We start from the raw sequence: 13,659 nt of genomic DNA, 5'->3' as shown, positions 1-13,659 counted from the left end.
CTGCAGATGTCTGCTGCTGAATACAGCTTTAACAGAAACCTTGGATTCACTTACTTTATATTGACTAACCTGAGACCAGACAAAGGAACTGAAGTACTAAAAGAATAGTATTTATCAATATGTAAGTCAATTCAAGCAGACATGTGAAGTAGAATTCCTTCCATTTTATTCTAGAAGTCCCCAGGACTAAACTGTAATAGTAGGTAAAGTCTGAGTAGTTCATTAAGGTACTGGAAACCAATGCTTGGCTCACAAAGTGTCTTTTCCAATGTTATGCAGAGAACAAAAAAGCAGAGGAGATCCATGACACAAAGGAAGAATAGAAAATATACTCCAAGAAAAAATAAAGCTCTTACAAGCAAAGACATCAGTCCTGACCTCAACTTAAAAGTGAACACAAAGTCTGGGGTTAGTGAAATAAAGTTCTAGTTCTATACATTAAAATAATTTATAAATATAAACAACTTCCTTGGACTGACCCGAGGACACATCTGTGGGACCTATTCTTGGTATGGTCCACCTCATTGTGGGTAGAGCTATCCCTGGGCAGCTGCTTCTGGGTGGAATCAGAAAGCAAGTTGAGTATGCCACGGAGAGCAGGCTTTGCCGTCTGCATCAGTTTCTGCTTTCAGATTCTTGCTTCCTTTCTTGCTTTCTTGCCCTGACTTCTCCCTGTGATAAGCCTATTGACAGGTTTCTGACACACCAAGTCCCACAGTCATTCAATTCCAAAGAAACACACAGAGGTTTACATTGATTATAAACTCACTGGCCAAACAGCTCAGACTTCTTGTTAACTCTTATGACTTACATTAACCCATAATTCTTATCTGTGTTAGCCCCATGGCCTGGTGCCTTTTATCAGTGAGCCATTCTCATCTTGTGTCCTCTGTGTCTGGGTAACAACTCTAGACTTAACCTTTCTTCTTCCCAGAATTCTCCTGTTCTCATCACCCTGCCTCTATTTCCTGCCTGGTTGCCTTGCCTATACCTCCTGCCTAGCTACTGGTCAATCAGCATTTATTAAAATAAAAGTAACAAATCCTTTACAGGGTACAAGGCCATTGTCCCACAGCCAATCAGTGTTTTATTAAACCAGTACAACTGACAAACCTTTATAGGGTATAAGACCATTGTCTCACAGCGCAAGCCAAACAAACTCAACTTTCTTTTGGTTAGCTGTTTATCACAGCAACAGACACAAAGTAGAAAACTTCAGTAAAAAATAAAATAAATGAAAATTTCACCTCTTTATTTATGTACAAGTTTCGGCAGCAATCCTTTGTTTAGATAGTTAAGACGGAAGAGAGCATTCATTTGTTCTAAAGAAAATAAACCTGATGAGACTAAGATGATAAAATATGAGTAAGAGCCAATTTAGTAGTGTTTAGGAGTTATTTTAGAAGAATTACAAGTATATGCAGAGTTGTAATCAATGCAAATGCCTTGAGCATTTTAAAACAGGAATCCTAGTTCCTAGCAACCAAAACTGTAAAATCCGGTTCTTCCAGTAATGCCTCCAAAATGTGCTCTCCATAAAGGTCTGGGTCAGCAGCAAGGAAACTGGAAGTGGGAATTTAAGCTTTTTGAGGGAGCCTGGTAACAAAATCTAAGGTCCTGTAGACAGTTCTTGCTTTTAACATCTACTATGTGTCCAAAGAAACAACTGTTTCGTCTTTTCCTTCATTTTCTTCCATTTTCCTGAAACATTGAAGTCTAAGGAAAAACTACCAGGAAGACATGCGTAATATGTCTATAATATAACATATTTCAGAGTTTCGATCTGGGCACCGAGTGAAACATCATTGTGGTGAGTGAGTGCTGCGGCAGCTGGGAACATACCTCAGCCCGCCCACACTTCCTGGCCATCCTACAGGGGCTATACTGCCCAAACCACCTCTCTCTTCCTATCCCATTCAGCTTACATCCAGATCCCCACACCCCCTGTCTCCCTCCCTCCCTCCCTCCTTTGGGGCATAGCACCTCCCTGCTCAGCCTGCTAGGGTGCTGGGACCGAACCCGAACCGGGAGGACAAAGGGGTGGCCGGTAGCTCCTTTGTTCCCATAGCCTGCCCGCAGTGAGCAGGGTGGGCCCTTTGTTCGCGAGCTAACCAAGCAGCGCGGAGTTTCGATCTGGGCACCGAGTGAAACATCATTGTGGAGAAACATCTCTGGGGAGTGACATCACTGGGAAGGTACATCAGTGGGCAAGAAGACCTGATCCTGTAAAAGAAGATCCAAAGGGGAGTATTGGGAGGAAGAGATGGGCAGACGCCAATGCAGGAATTCTCCCAACAATCTGAAAAACAACACGAAACCACCAGAAGCCAGTGACCCCACAACAGGAGGACATGAACACCTTAATCAAGAAGAAGTAGAAAAAACTGACTTCATGAAAGTGATTGACACCCTTAAACAGCATATAAAAAACGCCCTTATAGAAATGGATGAGAAGTATAATAGAAAGTTCGAGGAATTGAGTAAATCAGTGAATGATACCCTAGGAAACCAAGGAAAAACAATCAAGCAGATAAAGGAAACAGTTCATGACTTGAAAACTGAAATGGAGGCAAAGAAGAAAACACAAACAGAGGGCCGGCTGGACATGGAAAATCTAGGTAAACGAATAGAGACTACAGAATCAAGTATAACCAGCAGAATACAAGAGATAGAAGAAAGAATCTCAGATTCTGAGGATAACATAGAGAAAATAAACACTCTGATCAAAGAAAACAGCAAGTCCAACAAACTCTCATCACAAAACATTCAGGAAATATGGGACACAATAAAAAGACCAAAGCTAAGAATAATTGGAGTAGAAGGAGAAGAAGTGCAGCTCAACGGTACAGAAAATATACTTAATAAAATTATAGAAGAAAACTTTCCCAACCTGAAGACAGATGTACCTATGAAGGTTCAAGAAGCATACAGAACACCAAATAGGCTGGATCAAAGAAAACATCCCCTCGCCATATAATAATCAAAACACAAAATATACAGAATAAAGAAAGAATATTAAGAGCTGCAAAGGAAAAAGGCCAAGTTACTTATAAAGGTAAACCTATCAGACTTACACCTGACTTCTCTATGGAAACCATGAAAGCCAGAAGGTCCTGGATAGATGTTCTCCAAAAACTAAGAGACCACGGATGCAAGCCCAGACTACTATATCCAGCCAAACTTTCATTCACTATAAATGGAGAAAACAAAATTTTCCAGGATAAAAACAAATTTAAACAATATGTAGCCACAAATCCAGCCTTACAGAAAATAATAGAAGGAAAATCACTAACCAAGGAGTCCAACAATGACCACAATAACTCAGACATCTAGAGACTCTTCACAAGCGCAAATCAAAGAAGGAAAACACACAAACCCTACTACTAAAAAAGTGACCGGAGTTAACAACCACTGGTCATTAATATCACTTAATATCAATGGGCTCAACTCACCTATAAAAAGTCACAGGCTAAGAGATTGGATAAGAAAACAGGATCCAACATTCTGCTGTCTACAAGAAACACACCTCAACCACAAAGACAGGCACCTACTCAGAGTAAAGGGCTGGGAAAAGGCTTATCAAGCAAATGGACCTAAGAAACAAGCAGGTGTGGCCATACTAATTTCTAACAAAGTTGACTTCAAACTTAAATCAATCAGAAGAGATGGAGAGGGACATTTTATACTCATAACAGGAACAATTCATCAGGAAAAAGTCTCAATACTGAATATCTATGCCCCTAATATAAAAGCACCCACGTACGTAAAAGAAACATTACTAAAACTCAAGGCAGCCATCAAACCGCAGACACTAATAGTAGGAGACTTCAACACTCCTCTCTCACCAATGGACAGGTCAATCAGACAGAAACCTAACAGAGAAATTAGAGAATTAATGGAGGTAATGAAGCAAATGGACTTAACAGACATCTATAGATTATTCCACCCAAAGAGGAAAAAATATACCTTCTTCTCTGCAGCTCATGGAACCTTCTCGAAAATTGACCACATACTTGGTAACAAAGCTAACTTACACAGTTACAAAAAAAATATTAGTAACCACCTGTGTCTTATCAGATCACCATGGATTAAAGTTAGAATTCAACAACAATGCTACCCCCAGAAAGCCTACAAACTCATGGAAACTGAACAGTCAACTACTGAACCATACCTGGATTAAGGAAGAAATAAAGAAAGAAATTAAAGTCTTCCTTGAATTCAATGAAAATAAAGAAACAACATACTCGAACTTATGGGACACTATGAAAGCAGTCCTGAGAGGAAAGTTCATAGCACTAAGTGCCCACCTAAAGAAAACAGAGAAAGCACATATTGGAGACTTAACAGCCCACTTGAAAGCTCTAGAAAAAAATGAAGCAGACTCACCTAGGAGGAGTAGAAGACTGGAAATAATCAAATTGAGGGCTGAAATCAACAAAATAGAAACACAGAAAACAATCCAAAGAATCAATGAAACAAAAAGCTGGTTCCTGGAGAAAATCAACAAGATGGATAAACCCCTATCCAAACTAATCAAACGACAGAGAGATAACACGCAAATTAATAAGATCAGAAATGAAAAGGGGGACATAACCACAGACACAGAGGAAATTCAGAGAGTCATTAGATCTTACTACAAAAGCCTGTATGCCACAAAACTGGAAAATGTAAAAGAAATGGCCGCTTTTTTAGATAAATACCATTTACCAAAACTAAACCAGGACCAGGTGAACAATCTAAACAGACCTGTAAGTCGCGAAGAATTAGAAGCTGTTATCAAAAACCTCCCTACCAAAAAAAAAGCCCAGGACCAGATGGTTTCAATGCAGAATTCTACCAGAACTTCCAAGAAGACCTAATACCTATACTCCTTAATGTATTCCACAATATAGAAACAGAAGGGTCATTACCAAATTCCTTTTTTTTTTTTTTTGGTTTTTTTTTTTTTTTTTTGAGACAGGGTTTCTCTGTGGTTTTGGAGCCTGTCCTGGAACTAGCTCTTGTAGACCAGGTTGGTCTCGAACTCACAGAGATCCGCCTGCCTCTGCCTCCCAAGTGCTGGGATTAAAGGCGTGCGCCACCACCGCCCGGCTACCAAATTCCTTTTATGAAGCCACAATTACTCTGATACCAAAACCACTCAAAGACTCAACCAGGAAAGAGAACTACAGGCCAATCTCACTCATGAATATCGACGCAAAAATCCTCAACAAAATACTGGCAAATCGAATCCAAGAACACATCCAAAAAATTATCCATTATGATCAAGTAGGCTTCATTCCTCAGATGCAGGGCTGGTTCAACATACGAAAATCTATCAATGTAATCCAGCATATAAATAAACTGAAAGAAAAAAACCATATGATCATTTCATTAGATGCTGAAAAAGCTTTTGACAAAATTCAACATCCATTTATGTTAAAAGTCTTGGAGAGATTAGGGATACAGGGGTCATACCTAAATATAATAAAAGCTATATACAGCAAGCCGACAGCTAGCATCAAATTAAACGGAGAGAAACTCAAAGCCATCCCACTTAACTCAGGAACCCGGCAAGGCTGTCCACTCTCGCCATACCTCTTCAATATAGTGCTTGAAGTTCTAGCAATAGCAATAAGACAACATAATGGGATCAAGGGGATTCGAATTGGAAAGGAAGAAGTTAAACTTTCGTTATTTGCAGATGATATGATAGTGTACATAAGCGACCCCCAAAACTCCACCAAAGAACTTATACAGCTGATAAACAGCTTTAGTAATGTGGCAGGATACAAGATCAACTCCAAAAAATCAGTCGCCCTCTTATACACAAAGGATATGGAAGCAGAGAGGGAAATCAGAGAAGCTTCACCATTCACGATAGCCACAAACAGCATAAAATATCTTGGGGTAAACCTAACCAAGGAAGTGAAAGATCTATTTGACAAGAACTTTAAGGCATTGAAGAAAGAAATTGAAGAGGATACCAAAAAATGGATGGACCTCCCTTGCTCTTGGATTGGGAGGATCAACATAGTAAAAATGGCAATTCTACCTAAGGCAATTTATAGATTCAATGCAATCCCCATCAAGATCCCATCAAAATTCTTCACAGATCTGGAGAAGACAATAATCAACTTTATATGGAAAAACAAAAAACCCAGGATAGCCAAAACAATCCTATACAATAAAGGATCTTCTGGAGGCATTACCATCCCTGACTTCAAACTCTATTACAGAGCTACAGTAATGAAAACAGTGTGGTACTGGCATAAAAACAGAGAAGTCGACCAATGGAATCGTATAGAAGACCCGGATTTTATCCCACAAACCTATGAACACCTCATTTTCGATAAAGGAGCTAAAAGTATACAATGGAAGAAAGAAAGCATCTTCAACAAATGGTGCTGGCACAACTGGATGTCAACCTGTAGAAGAATGAAAATAGACCCATATCTCTCACCGTGCACAAAACTCAAGTCCAAATGGATTAAAGAGCTCAATATCAGCCCAAACACACTGAACCTGATAGAAGAGAAAGTGGGAAATACCCTACAACAGATGGGCACAGGAGATCGCTTCCTATGTATAACCCCAGAAGCACAGACATTAAGGGCAACATTGAATAAATGGGACCTACTTAAGCTGAGAAGCTTCTGTAAAGCAAAGGACATGGTCACTAAGACACAAAGGCAACCAACTGACTGGGAGAAGATCTTCACCAACCCCGCAACAGACAAAGGTCTGATCTCCAAAATATATAGAGAACTCAAGAAACTAGACTTTAAAATGCTAATTAACCCAATTAAAAAATGGGGCACTGAACTGAACAGAGAATTCTCAATAGAAGAAGTTCAAATGGCCAAAAGACACTTAAGGTCGTGCTCAACTTCCTTAGCAATCTGGGAAATGCAAATCAAAACAACTTTGAGATATCATCTTACACCTGTCAGAATGGCTAAAGTCAAAAACACCAAGGATAACCTTTGCTGGAGAGGCTGTGGAGGAACGGGTACCCTCATCCATTGCTAGTGGGAATGCAATCTTGTGCAACCACTGTGGAAGTCAGTGTTTCGGTTTCTCAGGAAATTCGGGATCAACTTACCCCTGGACCCAGCAATACCACTCTTGGGAATATACCCAAGAGATGCTCTATCAAATGACAAAAGCATTTGTTCAACTATGTTCATAGCAGTATTATTTGTAATAGCCAGAACCTGGAAACAACCTAGATGCCCTTCAATGGAAGAATGGATGAAGAAAGTATGGAATATATACACGCTAGAGTACTACGCTGCGGTAAAAAACAATGACTTCTCGAATTTTGCATGCAAATGGATGGAAATAGAAAACACTATCCTGAGTGAGGTGTCCCAGACCCAAAAAGATGAATATGGGATGTACTCACTCATAATTGGTTTCTAGCCATAAATAAGGACCACGGAGTCTACAATAGGTGAACCTAAAGAAGCTAAGTAAGAAGGTGAACCCACGGAAAAACATATAGTTGTCCTCTTGGCTAAGGGAAGTAGACCAAATTTCCGGGGAGAAAATGGGATCTTGGGGGTGGGGTGGGATGGGGGTAAGGGGAGTTGGGGAGAGAAAAGGTAGAAGGGAAGGAGGGGGGACCTGGGAAACAGGAGAATTGGGATAAAGGAAAGGTGGATAGGGGAGCAGGGAACCACAATTCTTAGTTAAGGGAGCCACTTTAGGGTGGGCAAGAGACTTGACCCTAGAGGGGCTCCCTAGTGCCCAAGATGAGGTTCCCAGTTAGTTTCTTGGGCAGCTGAGGATTGGGAACCGGAAATGACCCTATCCTAGAGCAATACTGACGAATATCTTGCATATCATCATAGAATCTTCATCTGGTGATGGATAGAGATAGAGATAGAGACCCACACAGGAGCACTGGACTGAGCTCCCAAGGTCCCAAGGAGGAGCAGAAGGAGGGAGAACATGAGCAAAGAATTCGGGACCACGAGGCGTGCATCCACCCACTGAGACAGTGGAGCTGATCTACGGGGAGCTCACCAAGGCCAGCTGGACTGTGACCGAAAAAGCATGGGATAAAACCGGACTCTCTGAACATGGCGAACAATGAGGGCTGATGAGACACCAAGGACAATGGCACGGGGTTTTGATCCTACTTAATGTGCTGGCTTTGTGGGAGCCTAGCCAGTTTGGATGTTCACCTTCCTAAATATGGACGGAGGGGGGAGGACCTAGGACTTAACACAGGGCAGGGAACCCTGACTGCTCTGTGGACTGGAGAGGGAGGGGGAGAGGAGGTGGGGGGAGGGGAAGAAGGGTGGGAGGAGGGGGAGAAGGGTGGGAGGAGGGGGAGAAGGGTGGGAGGAGGGGAAGGGAAATGGGAGGCTGGGAGGAGGTGGAAAATTGTTTTTTATTTATGTTTTTTTTCTTCTTTTCGCAATAAAAAAATATAACATATTTCATGACATATTAATATTTTGATAATTTATATAAAAAATAAAAATCATGCTTATTTCAAGGTATGTTAATAGTTCTGTGGACAAACCCTGAAATTTACACTAAAATGAGATTGATAACCTATTGATGATCAATTTTCTTGTACTAGATGATGAGAGAGGCAAATGAGATATAGTATACTAAGTGTCAGGACAACATAAATCTGGTTAAAGTAGTGTAGTTATTTGGGTTGTATAGTGATCTCAGTGGAAAAAACTATATACTGTTTGTTTTCCTAATTCAAGCTGCTATAACAGAAATCGTTATATGAAAGTCCCTTCATATTATTATATTGAGAATAATTGTCCTTCTGTTTCATTTCCACGTCCTAATTGTACAAACGTTTTTTAACATCCTACTTTTTCTATTGACTTGTAAGTGGTTTTTCTTAATAATTTGCATATATACATTTTAAGTTAGGAAAAATAGTCTGCCATATATCAGCACATACTTTTCTAGTTTCTCATTCTTTAAGGGAATATTTCTAGATTTTTACTTTGCTGCTTGAATGAGCTTAACTTTTCAGAAACCAGAATTGCCACTTTTGAGATTTTATATTCTGGTTAAGGCATGATTCTTTATTAGAAGATGATAACTAAGCCCAGCTGTGCTTTTCCTTTTATTTAATTGCTTCATTTCAAATTAACATATTTGAATCAAGAAAGTGGCTTCTAGAGACAGAAGGGATGATCCATCTGGCTTTGCTTCATCTTTGATTCTCTACATTTTTGGTCAAGCTGCTCATTCAGTTTTAAAACTTACCAACTGCCTTTTATTTCACTATTTGTGAGTAGCCAATTGCAAAATGATGCTCATTCTGATGTTAGTATTTGTGTTGTGTTTGGGTGCTCTACTCATTTTCCTAGTAGTAAATTGCTTCATTTTTAAAGCTCCATTAATTGCTTAACTATCATATTTTATTTTTAGAGATTTATTTGCATTTTACTTTTGTGTGTGCTTGTGTGTGTGTGTGTGTGTGTGTGTGTGTGTGTGTGGAGAGAGAGAGAGAGAGAGAGAGAGAGAGAGAGAGAGAGAGAGAGTTCAGGTGTCTATGGAGGCCAGAGATTCTTGTGGAACTGTAGTTAAAGGTGGTTCCAAGCCACTCAATATTGGGGCTAAGCCTTGAACTTGGTTCCTCTGCAAAAACAATACGTGCTCTTAACTACTGAGCCATCTCACCAGCCCTGACTAGCAGTTTTCCTATGGTACTCTAACACACATCTTCTTTTCCTAGTTTATTCTATAACAATATCCTGATATGGATGTGGCACAGTGGGACTTCTAGGACTTTTATCCCAGCAGGATTGTGAGTTAGCTTCTACATGTAAGTCCCATTGTCATAAAATCAGAAAATTTGAAAGAGATTAGGTAATTGTTCTAACATACCAGTGACAGTGACAAAATACATGGGTTACAAATCTCATCTATGTAAGAAGACTTTTCCCAAGAGCTGCCCTTTCCTATCCTTCCTGGGATATGATATCATATCCTTCTTTGAGTTTACTGGGTTCACATAGGTGTTTTGTTGCTTAAAGACTTTTAGGTAGTTGCAAGTAGATATGGGTTGAAGTTGTTTTAAGGCTTAACTGACTCTATCATTAAGAGATATTATTGTGTAATAGGTAGTCAATTGTGTGGATCCAGAACACACGGTCCACACAGCCTGTTATTTCCAAAGTTCAGCATGCATTTCTGGGTAGAAGAATCTTGAAAATTGAAAATCCCGAAGTTAGAAAACAAAGTTCTGGAGGTCTATGCTTCAAACTTTTTTTTTGTTTTTTGTTTTTTACAGTATGACAAAAATAACCTTAAATTTGTATCCATATACAAAAATATTTTAAATAGGAGTAGAAACATATATAGAGTATGTTAAAAAATAACCTTAAATTTATATTAATATAAAAAAATATAAAATATTGAGGCTAGTGATTGTTCAAAAGTATACTTAATACAACTTTCATTTTAATTGTGTTCTGAATATTGGCAACTTCAGTGAAATTCATTGTCACTTTAGTCAGAATGGTTACTATTTAAATCATCATGAAATTAGTGGCTTGAATGCTAAGCATTTATCTTTCAGAATAGTGGATTTAGAAAGCCAAAGATTGTTTTTGTTACCACTGAGTAGTACTCCAATGTGTAAACGTGCCACATTTTCTTTATCCATTCTTTGGATGAGGGACATCTAGGTTGTTTCCAGGTTCTGGCTATTACAAGTAATGCTGCTATGAACATAGCTGAACAAATGTTCTTGAGTATATTTGAGCATCTTTTAGGCATACATCCAAGAGTGGTATTGCTGGGTCCTGAGGTAGGTTGATTTCCAGTTTTCAGAGAAACTGCCATACTGATTTTCAGAGTGACTGCATAAGTGTGCAGAGGTCAAGACAATTATGCGGACACCCACTGAAAGTTTACCTGAGCTAATGGTAGCTCAGTAGCACTAGCCAGACAGGGTAGGAACCAGCACAGGTCCAAAGGAGTTTCTCTGAATGTGGATGACAGTTGCCTGTCTGGGGCAGACTTCAAGGCCACTGGCAGTGGCACCAGGATTTATCCTTACTGCTTATACTGTCTTTTTTGGAAATGCTTCTCTTTGGATGGATACATTGCTCAGCCTAGATATTATAGGGAAGGTCTTAGATCTTCCTCAAAGCAATGTGCCTTACCCTTTAGAGGAGTAGATGTGGGTTGGTTGGAGTTTATGTAGAGGGAATGGGAGGAGGGGAGGGAGTGGGACCTGGGGTTGATATGTAAAATGAAGAAAAGATAGTTTGTTTTCTTTTTAAAAAATTAAAATACAAGAAATTACATATAAAAAAGAAAACTAAAGATTTGGTTCTTACAATCATTTTTTTTCTTGCAAGTGGCTGTTGTCTAACTTTTCTTTTGATTCTAATTTGCTTTAAGAACAGGGTTCTCACCATAACATATTTTGACTCAAGGTAGTATATGAACCACATTATCTCTTGAAGACAATTACCCTCCACCACCACCAGCTATAGTTCAACATATGAACTTTGAGCCAGCTACAACCATTGGTCCATTGGAAAAAGATAGAGAGAATTCATGGGCATAGAAGTTGTGAAACATGTCACTGAGAAAATTACAGCAAATAGGAAATAACAATACCACCCCCTTTAGACACTATTATTCAAAGATATGGCCTTAAACCTTCGAAGATTTTGTATTGGTTCCCAGGGATTTCCTGAAAGTCACTTATTTCAAAGATCACACAAGGTGAGTTTGTCCCTATTGGATTTCTGAACCTGTTTTTAAATGTCTTTATTTTCTTTTTGATTACTTTTATTTATATTTTTGAGAATTTTAAAGATAGGTGTTGGGAGCAGTGAGACCCCAGATCCTGAATTTTTTGTAATCCCCTGATCTGAGTGCCTACAGCTGCTCTGAGCATGAGACCTTCAGGAATTCCTGATGGCAGGAGAGTGGTTTCTGGTGGGTTTGGCTGGGGCATGGCTATCTCTATATAATCTGACCCTAAACACAATTAAGAGGCATTCTTGGGAATTCAAGGATGACCCGTGTCGCTGTCTCTCTGTCTGTGTGTGTCTGTGTATTTTGACCTCCAGCCCCTTGCCCGAAGCTCAGTAACTGTGTGCCAGTGCACAGAGCGCAGACATGGGGGTGTGGTGCGTGGCAATTAGAGGTCTCCACCAAGATTTCGGCACATAGGTGCTAAATTTACATATTTCCACTTTTCCTTCTCCTTCCTTCCATTATTCCATATATGTCTTACTACTTTTCAATTTCATGACCTCCTTAAATTAGTACTGTTACATACACTGTAACATACAGTATGAGTGTGTATATGTGTGTGTCATTTTGAAATATACACACAATAATATTTCAGAAATAATTCTTAACAGTCCTTGGCATATCTAATCTTAATATGTATATATGACATTTTAACAAATTCATACATCATTGTCAGTATGACCTATCATTTAAAATGTGTTATGATTTACAAGTAGATTTCAAATAATCATTTTGCTTTTGGAAATTTGGATGGTGCACTTCATGATGCTTGCATTCACATTGTTCCTTTATGGTGGAGTTTACGTACCTTTGCTCTGTGGCTCATCCGTCATCAGTTTTGACTGAACTTTTCACTTTTTGGGTGCCTTGTAGAATTGATTCTGAAGCAACATTTCTACTTCCCTTCTTGGGATACAAACAATGACTAATTTTATCGAGAAATGAAGAGAAAGAAATAAAAATTTAATGGCGGGAAACCTAGTCTTCAGTGTATGCTCTGCTCATTTTTAGTATCTACAAATGACAAATGCAGAAGAATTTTGTTTTTTCCTAATTTGGAAACTAGCTACTCAGAAAAATACTTCTTCAGAATTGCCTTTGTAAAGTGCTTTCTGAAAATTGCCCATCTTGAGGACAGATAAGTGAAACTACGGTCTAACTTCCCTCATGTTGCATTCAAAACAAAATTTGACAAAAGGAGATTTGTCAAAAGGTCTTAACGTTTTATAGTTAAGAGCTGAATGGTCTTAACTATAATTCTAGTTGCAAATGTGTCTAAACAATTTTAACTTAATAGGATTAGTCATTCTTAAACACTAACTTAGATTATTTTATCACTATTCCACTTAAAATTGAATCTATATACCTCTATTTTTCAATAAAATGGGAGTGAAATTTCAAACTGCAGCCTTTCTATTATTTAAATCATTCTGTTGTACCTGAGAAAAATGTCCAATTTTTTGAAAGATAGTTTTTTTCCATGTCAGTAACTATGCCACATTGGGCTGCCATATGTTGTGGATCAGCCTCAACAAAAATACCTCTTATCAGGGTAGGGGCTTGGGAATTTAGAAATATTAGTAAATAATATGAAGATGCTTAAAAATAATAACAGAAACCATAGAATTACTAGGAGGGCATTTCAGTGAATACTGAAATTATCCGTGTTTATTTTTCCATATGTTTTTATACCCAAATACAAATGGGTTGAATATAACAAAAAACTTTATTAATACTATACAAAGGAAAACTCAAACAGTTAATTGCATTAACACTTTGAGATATCAAATCATTAGCATTGTTTAGGCAGTAAAGCTGTCCTAGACCACATCTGAAGGCAGCCACTCCCCAGGTGACCTCATAGTTACAAAAGAAGGAGCAGAACTACATTTGCTATCCTGACCATCTGTCAGGATT

Source organism: Microtus oregoni, unplaced genomic scaffold (genome assembly GCF_018167655.1).
Source record: "Microtus oregoni isolate MIOR12 unplaced genomic scaffold, Mior012 000032F_ref0000030, whole genome shotgun sequence".
NCBI lineage: Eukaryota > Metazoa > Chordata > Mammalia > Rodentia > Cricetidae > Microtus > Microtus oregoni.
Note: the sequence above shows the minus strand (reverse complement) of the source record.